We start from the raw sequence: 21,760 nt of genomic DNA on the forward strand, positions 1-21,760 counted from the left end.
AAGAAATCCTATCCTGTTTTTCTGAAATGCATTTCAGAGGCCTGATTCCCAGCATCCCTTTTTGAAGCTTTCTGCGCTATTGATAAGGCGAATTTAGCACATTTTGAAAGAGAAGTGTTCTTAAATCAAACCTAGAGAACCACAATGACGGTATCATTCAGATAGTACAAATGTTTTTTGTATATTAGTATGGAAATTGTGAAATAAAACGTTTTTCATGCTGATTTTCAACAGTCGATCTGCAATCGTGAAACATACGCTTTTGCTTGGAGGCCTCACAGGTACTGATCTAATTTTCTCTTTTAAGATTATTCACAAATCATATGATATGCTTTGTATAAATCAACTATATTGTTAGATCAAAATTGAGTAAAAAGTGACTATCTCAATTTCATGACATATAGAAGAGTAAGGAGAAGAAGCTCATGTTTCAAATGTGGAGAGGCAACAACTTTTCATTATTTTCACCTCTACTAATTATATGCATTTTTATAATGTATGTGTTTATGTTGTCCTATAAATATACAGAGACATATAGCAAGATATAGGGAGATACATACGTGTAAAGTGGATATGTACAAGTTTATAAGTAAATGAGATGTTTTTCCAATTAATAATTCTAAGAACTGAATGGAAAAGAAAATCGTAAAGTTTAGATAAGTCCCACTGTGATTTGTACTCAGATCCCGGTTTTCAGAGTCTAGAGTGCTAAGCATGATACCATCAACCCACCTGTACCAGGTTGAGCTTTTCATTTTGAGAGAAGAGATTGCATTCACGGGGGAATCTTATCTTTTATTGCAAAATCGTATCTCACATAAAAAGTACTGTTCAACAGAGTGATAGCGTTACTTGAGTCCTCTGGGCAACATCCTTCCCTAACATAGTTCAATATGCAAAAGTTGAACAGAATAGAAAGGTAATAACATTCTGTTGGTCTTTGACTGTAGAACATTAAAAACTTTGAAATGTTCACATTGCTGCAGCAATTTGCTCCCTTGTCACATGGGAGGTTCCATGGTGTAGTGGTTAGCACTTTGGACTTTGAATCCAAGGATCCGAGTTCAAATCTCGGTGGGACCACTTTCATGACTGTTGATCAAATCTTTTTTTGTCAAGTGTATTCATAAATATCACAAATCTAACACGGGTAGAGTGAAACATTAATTTATTGATTGTATTCTGAAAGTCTATTCGATGTGAGCAAATGATAGAACTTTTAGAAAACATGGAAATTAAATGGCTCAAAATAATGAGACATTTTGCCAGCTGACTCTGTTTTCTCAAACTCATCACAGGGGGCTGATGCAAGATATTACTTTCTTAAATCTTACTGTTATTGATAAGGGGAAGATGGAACTTTTTAATTGGAAATCCTTCATTAAAACAAAACTTGAGGAATCAAATTGTGTATTATGGGGACAGAAGATATGACGTTTTGAATAACAATCGTGAAATTCAGACACACATATATTTACACTCTGATTTTCTAAAGTAAATCCATAACCATAAAGTAAAATCTTTCGAAAGACGTGTCAAAGGTAATAATCTGAATTTCTCTTTCAAAGAAATTCACAATTAAATGCACTGTGTAAGTCAAGCATGTTGTCATATAAGAAATCAGCAAAAATTAACTATCTCATTACTGGTCATATAGATGAGAGAGGAAATGAACCTAATGTTTAAATTGTGGATGGGAAACAACAGTTTTTAGTTTTCAGCTTCAATACATATGTTTATGAATATTTGATTTCTTTATATAGTCTTATCGCTATCTAGACGGATATAGCTATGTATACATAGATGCATACTTATACGTTGATAAGTATCAGTATAAAACATTGACGTTATGTTTTTCCAAGACCAAATTCTAAGAAATGGGTGAAATAGTAAATCTCATAATTCAAGTAGGTCCCACCGAGATTTGATCTCGGATCGCTGGATTCAGAGTCCAGAGTGCTAACCATTACACCATGGAACCCTCCCATACATGAGTCATTTTTCCATTGAGACAAAAGAGAGCGCATTAGTGTGGGGGCATTTCTTACATTGATGAAAGGATATCTCTGTTGAATGCTCATAGTGTAAAGAGCTATAATGTGATTTGATTCTGTTCAGATACATTCTCCATAACAGTGTTAAATATGCAAACGTTTATCAGGATAGGCAAGTTATATCATAATGATCATCTTTTACTGTGTCATATTAAAACATTTTACATTTCCAAACTAATACACCCATTTCTTTGTCTCTCACATGGGCTGCGCCAAAGAGCAATGATTGGCACTTTGGACTTTGCATGCAAAGGTACCAGTCCAAATCTTGGGGGTACTATTTTATTACTCTTGACCTTTTCCATTTCTGTCATCTTTGTTTATTGATAGCTCAAATCCAACACCAGTAGGTTGAAAGAGACACTTATTGATTCCTTTCAAAACGTCCATCAGCTTGAACAAGTTACAGAAATACAAACATTATAATACGTTTACATCACATTCCTACACAAAATAGTGTGACATTAAGAAATCCTATCCTGTTTTTCTGAAATGCATTTCAGAGGCCTGATTCCCAGCATCCCTTTTTGAAGCTTTCTGCGCTATTGATAAGGCGAATTTAGCACATTTTGAAAGAGAAGTGTTCTTAAATCAAACCTAGAGAACCACAATGACGGTATCATTCAGATAGTACAAATGTTTTTTGTATATTAGTATGGAAATTGTGAAATAAAACGTTTTTCATGCTGATTTTCAACAGTCGATCTGCAATCGTGAAACATACGCTTTTGCTTGGAGGCCTCACAGGTACTGATCTAATTTTCTCTTTTAAGATTATTCACAAATCATATGATATGCTTTGTATAAATCAACTATATTGTTAGATCAAAATTGAGTAAAAAGTGACTATCTCAATTTCATGACATATAGAAGAGTAAGGAGAAGAAGCTCATGTTTCAAATGTGGAGAGGCAACAACTTTTCATTATTTTCACCTCTACTAATTATATGCATTTTTATAATGTATGTGTTTATGTTGTCCTATAAATATACAGAGACATATAGCAAGATATAGGGAGATACATACGTGTAAAGTGGATATGTACAAGTTTATAAGTAAATGAGATGTTTTTCCAATTAATAATTCTAAGAACTGAATGGAAAAGAAAATCGTAAAGTTTAGATAAGTCCCACTGTGATTTGTACTCAGATCCCGGTTTTCAGAGTCTAGAGTGCTAAGCATGATACCATCAACCCACCTGTACCAGGTTGAGCTTTTCATTTTGAGAGAAGAGATTGCATTCACGGGGGAATCTTATCTTTTATTGCAAAATCGTATCTCACATAAAAAGTACTGTTCAACAGAGTGATAGCGTTACTTGAGTCCTCTGGGCAACATCCTTCCCTAACATAGTTCAATATGCAAAAGTTGAACAGAATAGAAAGGTAATAACATTCTGTTGGTCTTTGACTGTAGAACATTAAAAACTTTGAAATGTTCACATTGCTGCAGCAATTTGCTCCCTTGTCACATGGGAGGTTCCATGGTGTAGTGGTTAGCACTTTGGACTTTGAATCCAAGGATCCGAGTTCAAATCTCGGTGGGACCACTTTCATGACTGTTGATCAAATCTTTTTTTGTCAAGTGTATTCATAAATATCACAAATCTAACACGGGTAGAGTGAAACATTAATTTATTGATTGTATTCTGAAAGTCTATTCGATGTGAGCAAATGATAGAACTTTTAGAAAACATGGAAATTAAATGGCTCAAAATAATGAGACATTTTGCCAGCTGACTCTGTTTTCTCAAACTCATCACAGGGGGCTGATGCAAGATATTACTTTCTTAAATCTTACTGTTATTGATAAGGGGAAGATGGAACTTTTTAATTGGAAATCCTTCATTAAAACAAAACTTGAGGAATCAAATTGTGTATTATGGGGACAGAAGATATGACGTTTTGAATAACAATCGTGAAATTCAGACACACATATATTTACACTCTGATTTTCTAAAGTAAATCCATAACCATAAAGTAAAATCTTTCGAAAGACGTGTCAAAGGTAATAATCTGAATTTCTCTTTCAAAGAAATTCACAATTAAATGCACTGTGTAAGTCAAGCATGTTGTCATATAAGAAATCAGCAAAAATTAACTATCTCATTACTGGTCATATAGATGAGAGAGGAAATGAACCTAATGTTTAAATTGTGGATGGGAAACAACAGTTTTTAGTTTTCAGCTTCAATACATATGTTTATGAATATTTGATTTCTTTATATAGTCTTATCGCTATCTAGACGGATATAGCTATGTATACATAGATGCATACTTATACGTTGATAAGTATCAGTATAAAACATTGACGTTATGTTTTTCCAAGACCAAATTCTAAGAAATGGGTGAAATAGTAAATCTCATAATTCAAGTAGGTCCCACCGAGATTTGATCTCGGATCGCTGGATTCAGAGTCCAGAGTGCTAACCATTACACCATGGAACCCTCCCATACATGAGTCATTTTTCCATTGAGACAAAAGAGAGCGCATTAGTGCGGGGGCATTTCTTACATTGATGAAAGGATATCTCTGTTGAATGCTCATAGTGTAAAGAGCTATAATGTGATTTGATTCTGTTCAGATACATTCTCCATAACAGTGTTAAATATGCAAACGTTTATCAGGATAGGCAAGTTATATCATAATGATCATCTTTGACTGTGTCATATTAAAACATTTTACATTTCCAAACTAATACACCCATTTCTTTGTCTCTCACATGGGCTGCGCCAAAGAGCAATGATTGGCACTTTGGACTTTGCATGCAAAGGTACCAGTCCAAATCTTGGGGGTACTATTTTATTACTCTTGACCTTTTCCATTTCTGTCATCTTTGTTTATTGATAGCTCAAATCCAACACCAGTAGGTTGAAAGAGACACTTATTGATTCCTTTCAAAACGTCCATCAGCTTGAACAAGTTACAGAAATACAAACATTATAATACGTTTACATCACATTCCTACACAAAATAGTGTGACATTAAGAAATCCTATCCTGTTTTTCTGAAATGCATTTCAGAGGCCTGATTCCCAGCATCCCTTTTTGAAGCTTTCTGCGCTATTGATAAGGCGAATTTAGCACATTTTGAAAGAGAAGTGTTCTTAAATCAAACCTAGAGAACCACAATGACGGTATCATTCAGATAGTACAAATGTTTTTTGTATATTAGTATGGAAATTGTGAAATAAAACGTTTTTCATGCTGATTTTCAACAGTCGATCTGCAATCGTGAAACATACGCTTTTGCTTGGAGGCCTCACAGGTACTGATCTAATTTTCTCTTTTAAGATTATTCACAAATCATATGATATGCTTTGTATAAATCAACTATATTGTTAGATCAAAATTGAGTAAAAAGTGACTATCTCAATTTCATGACATATAGAAGAGTAAGGAGAAGAAGCTCATGTTTCAAATGTGGAGAGGCAACAACTTTTCATTATTTTCACCTCTACTAATTATATGCATTTTTATAATGTATGTGTTTATGTTGTCCTATAAATATACAGAGACATATAGCAAGATATAGGGAGATACATACGTGTAAAGTGGATATGTACAAGTTTATAAGTAAATGAGATGTTTTTCCAATTAATAATTCTAAGAACTGAATGGAAAAGAAAATCGTAAAGTTTAGATAAGTCCCACTGTGATTTGTACTCAGATCCCGGTTTTCAGAGTCTAGAGTGCTAAGCATGATACCATCAACCCACCTGTACCAGGTTGAGCTTTTCATTTTGAGAGAAGAGATTGCATTCACGGGGGAATCTTATCTTTTATTGCAAAATCGTATCTCACATAAAAAGTACTGTTCAACAGAGTGATAGCGTTACTTGAGTCCTCTGGGCAACATCCTTCCCTAACATAGTTCAATATGCAAAAGTTGAACAGAATAGAAAGGTAATAACATTCTGTTGGTCTTTGACTGTAGAACATTAAAAACTTTGAAATGTTCACATTGCTGCAGCAATTTGCTCCCTTGTCACATGGGAGGTTCCATGGTGTAGTGGTTAGCACTTTGGACTTTGAATCCAAGGATCCGAGTTCAAATCTCGGTGGGACCACTTTCATGACTGTTGATCAAATCTTTTTTTGTCAAGTGTATTCATAAATATCACAAATCTAACACGGGTAGAGTGAAACATTAATTTATTGATTGTATTCTGAAAGTCTATTCGATGTGAGCAAATGATAGAACTTTTAGAAAACATGGAAATTAAATGGCTCAAAATAATGAGACATTTTGCCAGCTGACTCTGTTTTCTCAAACTCATCACAGGGGGCTGATGCAAGATATTACTTTCTTAAATCTTACTGTTATTGATAAGGGGAAGATGGAACTTTTTAATTGGAAATCCTTCATTAAAACAAAACTTGAGGAATCAAATTGTGTATTATGGGGACAGAAGATATGACGTTTTGAATAACAATCGTGAAATTCAGACACACATATATTTACACTCTGATTTTCTAAAGTAAATCCATAACCATAAAGTAAAATCTTTCGAAAGACGTGTCAAAGGTAATAATCTGAATTTCTCTTTCAAAGAAATTCACAATTAAATGCACTGTGTAAGTCAAGCATGTTGTCATATAAGAAATCAGCAAAAATTAACTATCTCATTACTGGTCATATAGATGAGAGAGGAAATGAACCTAATGTTTAAATTGTGGATGGGAAACAACAGTTTTTAGTTTTCAGCTTCAATACATATGTTTATGAATATTTGATTTCTTTATATAGTCTTATCGCTATCTAGACGGATATAGCTATGTATACATAGATGCATACTTATACGTTGATAAGTATCAGTATAAAACATTGACGTTATGTTTTTCCAAGACCAAATTCTAAGAAATGGGTGAAATAGTAAATCTCATAATTCAAGTAGGTCCCACCGAGATTTGATCTCGGATCGCTGGATTCAGAGTCCAGAGTGCTAACCATTACACCATGGAACCCTCCCATACATGAGTCATTTTTCCATTGAGACAAAAGAGAGCGCATTAGTGCGGGGGCATTTCTTACATTGATGAAAGGATATCTCTGTTGAATGCTCATAGTGTAAAGAGCTATAATGTGATTTGATTCTGTTCAGATACATTCTCCATAACAGTGTTAAATATGCAAACGTTTATCAGGATAGGCAAGTTATATCATAATGATCATCTTTTACTGTGTCATATTAAAACATTTTACATTTCCAAACTAATACACCCATTTCTTTGTCTCTCACATGGGCTGCGCCAAAGAGCAATGATTGGCACTTTGGACTTTGCATGCAAAGGTACCAGTCCAAATGTTGGGGGTACTATTTTATTACTCTTGACCTTTTCCATTTCTGTCATCTTTGTTTATTGATAGCTCAAATCCAACACCAGTAGGTTGAAAGAGACACTTATTGATTCCTTTCAAAACGTCCATCAGCTTGAACAAGTTACAGAAATACAAACATTATAATACGTTTACATCACATTCCTACACAAAATAGTGTGACATTAAGAAATCCTATCCTGTTTTTCTGAAATGCATTTCAGAGGCCTGATTCCCAGCATCCCTTTTTGAAGCTTTCTGCGCTATTGATAAGGCGAATTTAGCACATTTTGAAAGAGAAGTGTTCTTAAATCAAACCTAGAGAACCACAATGACGGTATCATTCAGATAGTACAAATGTTTTTTGTATATTAGTATGGAAATTGTGAAATAAAACGTTTTTCATGCTGATTTTCAACAGTCGATCTGCAATCGTGAAACATACGCTTTTGCTTGGAGGCCTCACAGGTACTGATCTAATTTTCTCTTTTAAGATTATTCACAAATCATATGATATGCTTTGTATAAATCAACTATATTGTTAGATCAAAATTGAGTAAAAAGTGACTATCTCAATTTCATGACATATAGAAGAGTAAGGAGAAGAAGCTCATGTTTCAAATGTGGAGAGGCAACAACTTTTCATTATTTTCACCTCTACTAATTATATGCATTTTTATAATGTATGTGTTTATGTTGTCCTATAAATATACAGAGACATATAGCAAGATATAGGGAGATACATACGTGTAAAGTGGATATGTACAAGTTTATAAGTAAATGAGATGTTTTTCCAATTAATAATTCTAAGAACTGAATGGAAAAGAAAATCGTAAAGTTTAGATAAGTCCCACTGTGATTTGTACTCAGATCCCGGTTTTCAGAGTCTAGAGTGCTAAGCATGATACCATCAAACCACCTGTACCAGGTTGAGCTTTTCATTTTGAGAGAAGAGATTGCATTCACGGGGGAATCTTATCTTTTATTGCAAAATCGTATCTCACATAAAAAGTACTGTTCAACAGAGTGATAGCGTTACTTGAGTCCTCTGGGCAACATCCTTCCCTAACATAGTTCAATATGCAAAAGTTGAACAGAATAGAAAGGTAATAACATTCTGTTGGTCTTTGACTGTAGAACATTAAAAACTTTGAAATGTTCACATTGCTGCAGCAATTTGCTCCCTTGTCACATGGGAGGTTCCATGGTGTAGTGGTTAGCACTTTGGACTTTGAATCCAAGAATCCGAGTTCAAATCTCGGTGGGACCACTTTCATGACTGTTGATCAAATCTTTTTTTGTCAAGTGTATTCATAAATATCACAAATCTAACACGGGTAGAGTGAAACATTAATTTATTGATTGTATTCTGAAAGTCTATTCGATGTGAGCAAATGATAGAACTTTTAGAAAACATGGAAATTAAATGGCTCAAAATAATGAGACATTTTGCCAGCTGACTCTGTTTTCTCAAACTCATCACAGGGGGCTGATGCAAGATATTACTTTCTTAAATCTTACTGTTATTGATAAGGGGAAGATGGAACTTTTTAATTGGAAATCCTTCATTAAAACAAAACTTGAGGAATCAAATTGTGTATTATGGGGACAGAAGATATGACGTTTTGAATAACAATCGTGAAAATCAGACACACATATATTTACACTCTGATTTTCTAAAGTAAATCCATAACCATAAAGTAAAATCTTTCGAAAGACGTGTCAAAGGTAATAATCTGAATTTCTCTTTCAAAGAAATTCACAATTAAATGCACTGTGTAAGTCAAGCATGTTGTCATATAAGAAATCAGCAAAAATTAACTATCTCATTACTGGTCATATAGATGAGAGAGGAAATGAACCTAATGTTTAAATTGTGGATGGGAAACAACAGTTTTTAGTTTTCAGCTTCAATACATATGTTTATGAATATTTGATTTCTTTATATAGTCTTATCGCTATCTAGACGGATATAGCTATGTATACATAGATGCATACTTATACGTTGATAAGTATCAGTATAAAACATTGACGTTATGTTTTTCCAAGACCAAATTCTAAGAAATGGGTGAAATAGTAAATCTCATAATTCAAGTAGGTCCCACCGAGATTTGATCTCGGATCGCTGGATTCAGAGTCCAGAGTGCTAACCATTACACCATGGAACCCTCCCATACATGAGTCATTTTTCCATTGAGACAAAAGAGAGCGCATTAGTGCGGGGGCATTTCTTACATTGATGAAAGGATATCTCTGTTGAATGCTCATAGTGTAAAGAGCTATAATGTGATTTGATTCTGTTCAGATACATTCTCCATAACAGTGTTAAATATGCAAACGTTTATCAGGATAGGCAAGTTATATCATAATGATCATCTTTGACTGTGTCATATTAAAACATTTTACATTTCCAAACTAATACACCCATTTCTTTGTCTCTCACATGGGCTGCGCCAAAGAGCAATGATTGGCACTTTGGACTTTGCATGCAAAGGTACCAGTCCAAATCTTGGGGGTACTATTTTATTACTCTTGACCTTTTCCATTTCTGTCATCTTTGTTTATTGATAGCTCAAATCCAACACCAGTAGGTTGAAAGAGACACTTATTGATTCCTTTCAAAACGTCCATCAGCTTGAACAAGTTACAGAAATACAAACATTATAATACGTTTACATCACATTCCTACACAAAATAGTGTGACATTAAGAAATCCTATCCTGTTTTTCTGAAATGCATTTCAGAGGCCTGATTCCCAGCATCCCTTTTTGAAGCTTTCTGCGCTATTGATAAGGCGAATTTAGCACATTTTGAAAGAGAAGTGTTCTTAAATCAAACCTAGAGAACCACAATGACGGTATCATTCAGATAGTACAAATGTTTTTTGTATATTAGTATGGAAATTGTGAAATAAAACGTTTTTCATGCTGATTTTCAACAGTCGATCTGCAATCGTGAAACATACGCTTTTGCTTGGAGGCCTCACAGGTACTGATCTAATTTTCTCTTTTAAGATTATTCACAAATCATATGATATGCTTTGTATAAATCAACTATATTGTTAGATCAAAATTGAGTAAAAAGTGACTATCTCAATTTCATGACATATAGAAGAGTAAGGAGAAGAAGCTCATGTTTCAAATGTGGAGAGGCAACAACTTTTCATTATTTTCACCTCTACTAATTATATGCATTTTTATAATGTATGTGTTTATGTTGTCCTATAAATATACAGAGACATATAGCAAGATATAGGGAGATACATACGTGTAAAGTGGATATGTACAAGTTTATAAATAAATGAGATGTTTTTCCAATTAATAATTCTAAGAACTGAATGGAAAAGAAAATCGTAAAGTTTAGATAAGTCCCACTGTGATTTGTACTCAGATCCCGGTTTTCAGAGTCTAGAGTGCTAAGCATGATACCATCAACCCACCTGTACCAGGTTGAGCTTTTCATTTTGAGAGAAGAGATTGCATTCACGGGGGAATCTTATCTTTTATTGCAAAATCGTATCTCACATAAAAAGTACTGTTCAACAGAGTGATAGCGTTACTTGAGTCCTCTGGGCAACATCCTTCCCTAACATAGTTCAATATGCAAAAGTTGAACAGAATAGAAAGGTAATAACATTCTGTTGGTCTTTGACTGTAGAACATTAAAAACTTTGAAATGTTCACATTGCTGCAGCAATTTGCTCCCTTGTCACATGGGAGGTTCCATGGTGTAGTGGTTAGCACTTTGGACTTTGAATCCAAGGGTCCGAGTTCAAATCTCGGTGGGACCACTTTCATGACTGTTGATCAAATCTTTTTTTGTCAAGTGTATTCATAAATATCACAAATCTAACACGGGTAGAGTGAAACATTAATTTATTGATTGTATTCTGAAAGTCTATTCGATGTGAGCAAATGATAGAACTTTTAGAAAACATGGAAATTAAATGGCTCAAAATAATGAGACATTTTGCCAGCTGACTCTGTTTTCTCAAACTCATCACAGGGGGCTGATGCAAGATATTACCTTCTTAAATCTTACTGTTATTGATAAGGGGAAGATGGAACTTTTTAATTGGAAATCCTTCATTAAAACAAAACTTGAGGAATCAAATTGTGTATTATGGGGACAGAAGATATGACGTTTTGAATAACAATCGTGAAATTCAGACACACATATATTTACACTCTGATTTTCTAAAGTAAATCCATAACCATAAAGTAAAATCTTTCGAAAGACGTGTCAAAGGTAATAATCTGAATTTCTCTTTCAAAGAAATTCACAATTAAATGCACTGTGTAAGTCAAGCATGTTGTCATATAAGAAATCAGCAAAAATTAACTATCTCATTACTGGTCATATAGATGAGAGAGGAAATGAACCTAATGTTTAAATTGTGGATGGGAAACAACAGTTTTTAGTTTTCAGCTTCAATACATATGTTTATGAATATTTGATTTCTTTATATAGTCTTATCGCTATCTAGACGGATATAGCTATGTATACATAGATGCATACTTATACGTTGATAAGTATCAGTATAAAACATTGACGTTATGTTTTTCCAAGACCAAATTCTAAGAAATGGGTGAAATAGTAAATCTCATAATTCAAGTAGGTCCCACCGAGATTTGATCTCGGATCGCTGGATTCAGAGTCCAGAGTGCTAACCATTACACCATGGAACCCTCCCATACATGAGTCATTTTTCCATTGAGACAAAAGAGAGCGCATTAGTGCGGGGGCATTTCTTACATTGATGAAAGGATATCTCTGTTGAATGCTCATAGTGTAAAGAGCTATAATGTGATTTGATTCTGTTCAGATACATTCTCCATAACAGTGTTAAATATGCAAACGTTTATCAGGATAGGCAAGTTATATCATAATGATCATCTTTGACTGTGTCATATTAAAACATTTTACATTTCCAAACTAATACACCCATTTCTTTGTCTCTCACATGGGCTGCGCCAAAGAGCAATGATTGGCACTTTGGACTTTGCATGCAAAGGTACCAGTCCAAATCTTGGGGGTACTATTTTATTACTCTTGACCTTTTCCATTTCTGTCATCTTTGTTTATTGATAGCTCAAATCCAACACCAGTAGGTTGAAAGAGACACTTATTGATTCCTTTCAAAACGTCCATCAGCTTGAACAAGTTACAGAAATACAAACATTATAATACGTTTACATCACATTCCTACACAAAATAGTGTGACATTAAGAAATCCTATCCTGTTTTTCTGAAATGCATTTCAGAGGCCTGATTCCCAGCATCCCTTTTTGAAGCTTTCTGCGCTATTGATAAGGCGAATTTAGCACATTTTGAAAGAGAAGTGTTCTTAAATCAAACCTAGAGAACCACAATGACGGTATCATTCAGATAGTACAAATGTTTTTTGTATATTAGTATGGAAATTGTGAAATAAAACGTTTTTCATGCTGATTTTCAACAGTCGATCTGCAATCGTGAAACATACGCTTTTGCTTGGAGGCCTCACAGGTACTGATCTAATTTTCTCTTTTAAGATTATTCACAAATCATATGATATGCTTTGTATAAATCAACTATATTGTTAGATCAAAATTGAGTAAAAAGTGACTATCTCAATTTCATGACATATAGAAGAGTAAGGAGAAGAAGCTCATGTTTCAAATGTGGAGAGGCAACAACTTTTCATTATTTTCACCTCTACTAATTATATGCATTTTTATAATGTATGTGTTTATGTTGTCCTATAAATATACAGAGACATATAGCAAGATATAGGGAGATACATACGTGTAAAGTGGATATGTACAAGTTTATAAATAAATGAGATGTTTTTCCAATTAATAATTCTAAGAACTGAATGGAAAAGAAAATCGTAAAGTTTAGATAAGTCCCACTGTGATTTGTACTCAGATCCCGGTTTTCAGAGTCTAGAGTGCTAAGCATGATACCATCAACCCACCTGTACCAGGTTGAGCTTTTCATTTTGAGAGAAGAGATTGCATTCACGGGGGAATCTTATCTTTTATTGCAAAATCGTATCTCACATAAAAAGTACTGTTCAACAGAGTGATAGCGTTACTTGAGTCCTCTGGGCAACATCCTTCCCTAACATAGTTCAATATGCAAAAGTTGAACAGAATAGAAAGGTAATAACATTCTGTTGGTCTTTGACTGTAGAACATTAAAAACTTTGAAATGTTCACATTGCTGCAGCAATTTGCTCCCTTGTCACATGGGAGGTTCCATGGTGTAGTGGTTAGCACTTTGGACTTTGAATCCAAGAATCCGAGTTCAAATCTCGGTGGGACCACTTTCATGACTGTTGATCAAATCTTTTTTTGTCAAGTGTATTCATAAATATCACAAATCTAACACGGGTAGAGTGAAACATTAATTTATTGATTGTATTCTGAAAGTCTATTCGATGTGAGCAAATGATAGAACTTTTAGAAAACATGGAAATTAAATGGCTCAAAATAATGAGACATTTTGCCAGCTGACTCTGTTTTCTCAAACTCATCACAGGGGGCTGATGCAAGATATTACTTTCTTAAATCTTACTGTTATTGATAAGGGGAAGATGGAACTTTTTAATTGGAAATCCTTCATTAAAACAAAACTTGAGGAATCAAATTGTGTATTATGGGGACAGAAGATATGACGTTTTGAATAACAATCGTGAAAATCAGACACACATATATTTACACTCTGATTTTCTAAAGTAAATCCATAACCATAAAGTAAAATCTTTCGAAAGACGTGTCAAAGGTAATAATCTGAATTTCTCTTTCAAAGAAATTCACAATTAAATGCACTGTGTAAGTCAAGCATGTTGTCATATAAGAAATCAGCAAAAATTAACTATCTCATTACTGGTCATATAGATGAGAGAGGAAATGAACCTAATGTTTAAATTGTGGATGGGAAACAACAGTTTTTAGTTTTCAGCTTCAATACATATGTTTATGAATATTTGATTTCTTTATATAGTCTTATCGCTATCTAGACGGATATAGCTATGTATACATAGATGCATACTTATACGTTGATAAGTATCAGTATAAAACATTGACGTTATGTTTTTCCAAGACCAAATTCTAAGAAATGGGTGAAATAGTAAATCTCATAATTCAAGTAGGTCCCACCGAGATTTGATCTCGGATCGCTGGATTCAGAGTCCAGAGTGCTAACCATTACACCATGGAACCCTCCCATACATGAGTCATTTTTCCATTGAGACAAAAGAGAGCGCATTAGTGCGGGGGCATTTCTTACATTGATGAAAGGATATCTCTGTTGAATGCTCATAGTGTAAAGAGCTATAATGTGATTTGATTCTGTTCAGATACATTCTCCATAACAGTGTTAAATATGCAAACGTTTATCAGGATAGGCAAGTTATATCATAATGATCATCTTTGACTGTGTCATATTAAAACATTTTACATTTCCAAACTAATACACCCATTTCTTTGTCTCTCACATGGGCTGCGCCAAAGAGCAATGATTGGCACTTTGGACTTTGCATGCAAAGGTACCAGTCCAAATCTTGGGGGTACTATTTTATTACTCTTGACCTTTTCCATTTCTGTCATCTTTGTTTATTGATAGCTCAAATCCAACACCAGTAGGTTGAAAGAGACACTTATTGATTCCTTTCAAAACGTCCATCAGCTTGAACAAGTTACAGAAATACAAACATTATAATACGTTTACATCACATTCCTACACAAAATAGTGTGACATTAAGAAATCCTATCCTGTTTTTCTGAAATGCATTTCAGAGGCCTGATTCCCAGCATCCCTTTTTGAAGCTTTCTGCGCTATTGATAAGGCGAATTTAGCACATTTTGAAAGAGAAGTGTTCTTAAATCAAACCTAGAGAACCACAATGACGGTATCATTCAGATAGTACAAATGTTTTTTGTATATTAGTATGGAAATTGTGAAATAAAACGTTTTTCATGCTGATTTTCAACAGTCGATCTGCAATCGTGAAACATACGCTTTTGCTTGGAGGCCTCACAGGTACTGATCTAATTTTCTCTTTTAAGATTATTCACAAATCATATGATATGCTTTGTATAAATCAACTATATTGTTAGATCAAAATTGAGTAAAAAGTGACTATCTCAATTTCATGACATATAGAAGAGTAAGGAGAAGAAGCTCATGTTTCAAATGTGGAGAGGCAACAACTTTTCATTATTTTCACCTCTACTAATTATATGCATTTTTATAATGTATGTGTTTATGTTGTCCTATAAATATACAGAGACATATAGCAAGATATAGGGAGATACATACGTGTAAAGTGGATATGTACAAGTTTATAAATAAATGAGATGTTTTTCCAATTAATAATTCTAAGAACTGAATGGAAAAGAAAATCGTAAAGTTTAGATAAGTCCCACTGTGATTTGTACTCAGATCCCGGTTTTCAGAGTCTAGAGTGCTAAGCATGATACCATCAACCCACCTGTACCAGGTTGAGCTTTTCATTTTGAGAGAAGAGATTGCATTCACGGGGGAATCTTATCTTTTATTGCAAAATCGTATCTCACATAAAAAGTACTGTTCAACAGAGTGATAGCGTTACTTGAGTCCTCTGGGCAACATCCTTCCCTAACATAGTTCAATATGCAAAAGTTGAACAGAATAGAAAGGTAATAACATTCTGTTGGTCTTTGACTGTAGAACATTAAAAACTTTGAAATGTTCACATTGCTGCAGCAATTTGCTCCCTTGTCACATGGGAGGTTCCATGGTGTAGTGGTTAGCACTTTGGACTTTGAATCCAAGGGTCCGAGTTCAAATCTCGGTGGGACCACTTTCATGACTGTTGATCAAATCTTTTTTTGTCAAGTGTATTCATAAATATCACAAATCTAACACGGGTAGAGTGAAACATTAATTTATTGATTGTATTCTGAAAGTCTATTCGATGTGAGCAAATGATAGAACTTTTAGAAAACATGGAAATTAAATGGCTCAAAATAATGAGACATTTTGCCAGCTGACTCTGTTTTCTCAAACTCATCACAGGGGGCTGATGCAAGATATTACCTTCTTAAATCTTACTGTTATTGATAAGGGGAAGATGGAACTTTTTAATTGGAAATCCTTCATTAAAACAAAACTTGAGGAATCAAATTGTGTATTATGGGGACAGAAGATATGACGTTTTGAATAACAATCGTGAAATTCAGACACACATATATTTACACTCTGATTTTCTAAAGTAAATCCATAACCATAAAGTAAAATCTTTCGAAAGACGTGTCAAAGGTAATAATCTGAATTTCTCTTTCAAAGAAATTCACAATTAAATGCACTGTGTAAGTCAAGCATGTTGTCATATAAGAAATCAGCAAAAATTAACTATCTCATTACTGGTCATATAGATGAGAGAGGAAATGAACCTAATGTTTAAATTGTGGATGGGAAACAACAGTTTTTAGTTTTCAGCTTCAATACATATGTTTATGAATATTTGATTTCTTTATATAGTCTTATCGCTATCTAGACGGATATAGCTATGTATACATAGATGCATACTTATACGTTGATAAGTATCAGTATAAAACATTGACGTTATGTTTTTCCAAGACCAAATTCTAAGAAATGGGTGAAATAGTAAATCTCATAATTCAAGTAGGTCCCACCGAGATTTGATCTCGGATCGCTGGATTCAGAGTCCAGAGTGCTAACCATTACACCATGGAACCCTCCCATACATGAGTCATTTTTCCATTGAGACAAAAGAGAGCGCATTAGTGCGGGGGCATTTCTTACATTGATGAAAGGATATCTCTGTTGAATGCTCATAGTGTAAAGAGCTATAATGTGATTTGATTCTGTTCAGATACATTCTCCATAACAGTGTTAAATATGCAAACGTTTATCAGGATAGGCAAGTTATATCATAATGATCATCTTTGACTGTGTCATATTAAAACATTTTACATTTCCAAACTAATACACCCATTTCTTTGTCTCTCACATGGGCTGCGCCAAAGAGCAATGATTGGCACTTTGGACTTTGCATGCAAAGGTACCAGTCCAAATCTTGGGGGTACTATTTTATTACTTTTGACCTTTTCCATTTCTGTCATCTTTGTTTATTGATAGCTCAAATCCAACACCAGTAGGTTGAAAGAGACACTTATTGATTCCTTTCAAAACGTCCATCAGCTTGAACAAGTTACAGAAATACAAACATTATAATACGTTTACATCACATTCCTACACAAAATAGTGTGACATTAAGAAATCCTATCCTGTTTTTCTGAAATGCATTTCAGAGGCCTGATTCCCAGCATCCCTTTTTGAAGCTTTCTGCGCTATTGATAAGGCGAATTTAGCACATTTTGAAAGAGAAGTGTTCTTAAATCAAACCTAGAGAACCACAATGACGGTATCATTCAGATAGTACAAATGTTTTTTGTATATTAGTATGGAAATTGTGAAATAAAACGTTTTTCATGCTGATTTTCAACAGTCGATCTGCAATCGTGAAACATACGCTTTTGCTTGGAGGCCTCACAGGTACTGATCTAATTTTCTCTTTTAAGATTATTCACAAATCATATGATATGCTTTGTATAAATCAACTATATTGTTAGATCAAAATTGAGTAAAAAGTGACTATCTCAATTTCATGACATATAGAAGAGTAAGGAGAAGAAGCTCATGTTTCAAATGTGGAGAGGCAACAACTTTTCATTATTTTCACCTCTACTAATTATATGCATTTTTATAATGTATGTGTTTATGTTGTCCTATAAATATACAGAGACATATAGCAAGATATAGGGAGATACATACGTGTAAAGTGGATATGTACAAGTTTATAAGTAAATGAGATGTTTTTCCAATTAATAATTCTAAGAACTGAATGGAAAAGAAAATCGTAAAGTTTAGATAAGTCCCACTGTGATTTGTACTCAGATCCCGGTTTTCAGAGTCTAGAGTGCTAAGCATGATACCATCAAACCACCTGTACCAGGTTGAGCTTTTCATTTTGAGAGAAGAGATTGCATTCACGGGGGAATCTTATCTTTTATTGCAAAATCGTATCTCACATAAAAAGTACTGTTCAACAGAGTGATAGCGTTACTTGAGTCCTCTGGGCAACATCCTTCCCTAACATAGTTCAATATGCAAAAGTTGAACAGAATAGAAAGGTAATAACATTCTGTTGGTCTTTGACTGTAGAACATTAAAAACTTTGAAATGTTCACATTGCTGCAGCAATTTGCTCCCTTGTCACATGGGAGGTTCCATGGTGTAGTGGTTAGCACTTTGGACTTTGAATCCAAGGGTCCGAGTTCAAATCTCGGTGGGACCACTTTCATGACTGTTGATCAAATCTTTTTTTGTCAAGTGTATTCATAAATATCACAAATCTAACACGGGTAGAGTGAAACATTAATTTATTGATTGTATTCTGAAAGTCTATTCGATGTGAGCAAATGATAGAACTTTTAGAAAACATGGAAATTAAATGGCTCAAAATAATGAGACATTTTGCCAGCTGACTCTGTTTTCTCAAACTCATCACAGGGGGCTGATGCAAGATATTACCTTCTTAAATCTTACTGTTATTGATAAGGGGAAGATGGAACTTTTTAATTGGAAATCCTTCATTAAAACAAAACTTGAGGAATCAAATTGTGTATTATGGGGACAGAAGATATGACGTTTTGAATAACAATCGTGAAATTCAGACACACATATATTTACACTCTGATTTTCTAAAGTAAATCCATAACCATAAAGTAAAATCTTTCGAAAGACGTGTCAAAGGTAATAATCTGAATTTCTCTTTCAAAGAAATTCACAATTAAATGCACTGTGTAAGTCAAGCATGTTGTCATATAAGAAATCAGCAAAAATTAACTATCTCATTACTGGTCATATAGATGAGAGAGGAAATGAACCTAATGTTTAAATTGTGGATGGGAAACAACAGTTTTTAGTTTTCAGCTTCAATACATATGTTTATGAATATTTGATTTCTTTATATAGTCTTATCGCTATCTAGACGGATATAGCTATGTATACATAGATGCATACTTATACGTTGATAAGTATCAGTATAAAACATTGACGTTATGTTTTTCCAAGACCAAATTCTAAGAAATGGGTGAAATAGTAAATCTCATAATTCAAGTAGGTCCCACCGAGATTTGATCTCGGATCGCTGGATTCAGAGTCCAGAGTGCTAACCATTACACCATGGAACCCTCCCATACATGAGTCATTTTTCCATTGAGACAAAAGAGAGCGCATTAGTGCGGGGGCATTTCTTACATTGATGAAAGGATATCTCTGTTGAATGCTCATAGTGTAAAGAGCTATAATGTGATTTGATTCTGTTCAGATACATTCTCCATAACAGTGTTAAATATGCAAACGTTTATCAGGATAGGCAAGTTATATCATAATGATCATCTTTGACTGTGTCATATTAAAACATTTTACATTTCCAAACTAATACACCCATTTCTTTGTCTCTCACATGGGCTGCGCCAAAGAGCAATGATTGGCACTTTGGACTTTGCATGCAAAGGTACCAGTCCAAATCTTGGGGGTACTATTTTATTACTCTTGACCTTTTCCATTTCTGTCATCTTTGTTTATTGATAGCTCAAATCCAACACCAGTAGGTTGAAAGAGACACTTATTGATTCCTTTCAAAACGTCCATCAGCTTGAACAAGTTACAGAAATACAAACATTATAATACGTTTACATCACATTCCTACACAAAATAGTGTGACATTAAGAAATCCTATCCTGTTTTTCTGAAATGCATTTCAGAGGCCTGATTCCCAGCATCCCTTTTTGAAGCTTTCTGCGCTATTGATAAGGCGAATTTAGCACATTTTGAAAGAGAAGTGTTCTTAAATCAAACCTAGAGAACCACAATGACGGTATCATTCAGATAGTACAAATGTTTTTTGTATATTAGTATGGAAATTGTGAAATAAAACGTTTTTCATGCTGATTTTCAACAGTCGATCTGCAATCGTGAAACATACGCTTTTGCTTGGAGGCCTCACAGGTACTGATCTAATTTTCTCTTTTAAGATTATTCACAAATCATATGATATGCTTTGTATAAATCAACTATATTGTTAGATCAAAATTGAGTAAAAAGTGACTATCTCAATTTCATGACATATAGAAGAGTAAGGAGAAGAAGCTCATGTTTCAAATGTGGAGAGGCAACAACTTTTCATTATTTTCACCTCTACTAATTATATGCATTTTTATAATGTATGTGTTTATGTTGTCCTATAAATATACAGAGACATATAGCAAGATATAGGGAGATACATACGTGTAAAGTGGATATGTACAAGTTTATAAATAAATGAGATGTTTTTCCAATTAATAATTCTAAGAACTGAATGGAAAAGAAAATCGTAAAGTTTAGATAAGTCCCACTGTGATTTGTACTCAGATCCCGGTTTTCAGAGTCTAGAGTGCTAAGCATGATACCATCAACCCACCTGTACCAGGTTGAGCTTTTCATTTTGAGAGAAGAGATTGCATTCACGGGGGAATCTTATCTTTTATTGCAAAATCGTATCTCACATAAAAAGTACTGTTCAACAGAGTGATAGCGTTACTTGAGTCCTCTGGGCAACATCCTTCCCTAACATAGTTCAATATGCAAAAGTTGAACAGAATAGAAAGGTAATAACATTCTGTTGGTCTTTGACTGTAGAACATTAAAAACTTTGAAATGTTCACATTGCTGCAGCAATTTGCTCCCTTGTCACATGGGAGGTTCCATGGTGTAGTGGTTAGCACTTTGGACTTTGAATCCAAGAATCCGAGTTCAAATCTCGGTGGGACCACTTTCATGACTGTTGATCAAATCTTTTTTTGTCAAGTGTATTCATAAATATCACAAATCTAACACGGGTAGAGTGAAACATTAATTTATTGATTGTATTCTGAAAGTCTATTCGATGTGAGCAAATGATAGAACTTTTAGAAAACATGGAAATTAAATGGCTCAAAATAATGAGACATTTTGCCAGCTGACTCTGTTTTCTCAAACTCATCACAGGGGGCTGATGCAAGATATTACTTTCTTAAATCTTACTGTTATTGATAAGGGGAAGATGGAACTTTTTAATTGGAAATCCTTCATTAAAACAAAACTTGAGGAATCAAATTGTGTATTATGGGGACAGAAGATATGACGTTTTGAATAACAATCGTGAAAATCAGACACACATATATTTACACTCTGATTTTCTAAAGTAAATCCATAACCATAAAGTAAAATCTTTCGAAAGACGTGTCAAAGGTAATAATCTGAATTTCTCTTTCAAAGAAATTCACAATTAAATGCACTGTGTAAGTCAA

General features: G+C 34.0%; 17 non-coding genes across 17 annotated transcripts; 9 read left to right on the forward strand and 8 right to left on the reverse strand.

The window, feature by feature from the left end:
* The first annotated feature begins 1,011 nt into the window (after positions 1–1,011).
* Positions 1,012–1,083, forward strand: TRNAQ-UUG (transfer RNA glutamine (anticodon UUG)). Its single transcript has one exon. It is a non-coding gene; the product is annotated as a tRNA-Gln (tRNA).
* Positions 1,084–1,909: 826 nt separating this feature from the next.
* TRNAQ-CUG (transfer RNA glutamine (anticodon CUG)) lies at positions 1,910–1,981 on the reverse strand. Its single transcript has one exon. It is a non-coding gene; the product is annotated as a tRNA-Gln (tRNA).
* Positions 1,982–3,531: 1,550 nt separating this feature from the next.
* TRNAQ-UUG (transfer RNA glutamine (anticodon UUG)) lies at positions 3,532–3,603 on the forward strand. Its single transcript has one exon. It is a non-coding gene; the product is annotated as a tRNA-Gln (tRNA).
* Positions 3,604–4,429: 826 nt separating this feature from the next.
* Positions 4,430–4,501, reverse strand: TRNAQ-CUG (transfer RNA glutamine (anticodon CUG)). The gene has a single exon. It is a non-coding gene; the product is annotated as a tRNA-Gln (tRNA).
* A 1,550-nt stretch (positions 4,502–6,051) lies between these two features.
* TRNAQ-UUG (transfer RNA glutamine (anticodon UUG)) lies at positions 6,052–6,123 on the forward strand. Its single transcript has one exon. It is a non-coding gene; the product is annotated as a tRNA-Gln (tRNA).
* An 826-nt stretch (positions 6,124–6,949) lies between these two features.
* Positions 6,950–7,021, reverse strand: TRNAQ-CUG (transfer RNA glutamine (anticodon CUG)). Its single transcript has one exon. It is a non-coding gene; the product is annotated as a tRNA-Gln (tRNA).
* Positions 7,022–8,571: 1,550 nt separating this feature from the next.
* On the forward strand, positions 8,572–8,643 carry TRNAQ-UUG (transfer RNA glutamine (anticodon UUG)). The gene has a single exon. It is a non-coding gene; the product is annotated as a tRNA-Gln (tRNA).
* An 826-nt stretch (positions 8,644–9,469) lies between these two features.
* TRNAQ-CUG (transfer RNA glutamine (anticodon CUG)) lies at positions 9,470–9,541 on the reverse strand. The gene has a single exon. It is a non-coding gene; the product is annotated as a tRNA-Gln (tRNA).
* Positions 9,542–11,091: 1,550 nt separating this feature from the next.
* On the forward strand, positions 11,092–11,163 carry TRNAQ-UUG (transfer RNA glutamine (anticodon UUG)). Its single transcript has one exon. It is a non-coding gene; the product is annotated as a tRNA-Gln (tRNA).
* Positions 11,164–11,989: 826 nt separating this feature from the next.
* Positions 11,990–12,061, reverse strand: TRNAQ-CUG (transfer RNA glutamine (anticodon CUG)). The gene has a single exon. It is a non-coding gene; the product is annotated as a tRNA-Gln (tRNA).
* A 1,550-nt stretch (positions 12,062–13,611) lies between these two features.
* On the forward strand, positions 13,612–13,683 carry TRNAQ-UUG (transfer RNA glutamine (anticodon UUG)). The gene has a single exon. It is a non-coding gene; the product is annotated as a tRNA-Gln (tRNA).
* Positions 13,684–14,509: 826 nt separating this feature from the next.
* TRNAQ-CUG (transfer RNA glutamine (anticodon CUG)) lies at positions 14,510–14,581 on the reverse strand. Its single transcript has one exon. It is a non-coding gene; the product is annotated as a tRNA-Gln (tRNA).
* Positions 14,582–16,131: 1,550 nt separating this feature from the next.
* Positions 16,132–16,203, forward strand: TRNAQ-UUG (transfer RNA glutamine (anticodon UUG)). The gene has a single exon. It is a non-coding gene; the product is annotated as a tRNA-Gln (tRNA).
* Positions 16,204–17,029: 826 nt separating this feature from the next.
* On the reverse strand, positions 17,030–17,101 carry TRNAQ-CUG (transfer RNA glutamine (anticodon CUG)). Its single transcript has one exon. It is a non-coding gene; the product is annotated as a tRNA-Gln (tRNA).
* Positions 17,102–18,651: 1,550 nt separating this feature from the next.
* On the forward strand, positions 18,652–18,723 carry TRNAQ-UUG (transfer RNA glutamine (anticodon UUG)). Its single transcript has one exon. It is a non-coding gene; the product is annotated as a tRNA-Gln (tRNA).
* An 826-nt stretch (positions 18,724–19,549) lies between these two features.
* Positions 19,550–19,621, reverse strand: TRNAQ-CUG (transfer RNA glutamine (anticodon CUG)). Its single transcript has one exon. It is a non-coding gene; the product is annotated as a tRNA-Gln (tRNA).
* A 1,550-nt stretch (positions 19,622–21,171) lies between these two features.
* On the forward strand, positions 21,172–21,243 carry TRNAQ-UUG (transfer RNA glutamine (anticodon UUG)). The gene has a single exon. It is a non-coding gene; the product is annotated as a tRNA-Gln (tRNA).
* Positions 21,244–21,760: the final 517 nt, after the last annotated feature.

Source organism: Lissotriton helveticus, chromosome 4_1 (assembly GCF_964261635.1).
Source record: "Lissotriton helveticus chromosome 4_1, aLisHel1.1, whole genome shotgun sequence".
NCBI lineage: Eukaryota > Metazoa > Chordata > Amphibia > Caudata > Salamandridae > Lissotriton > Lissotriton helveticus.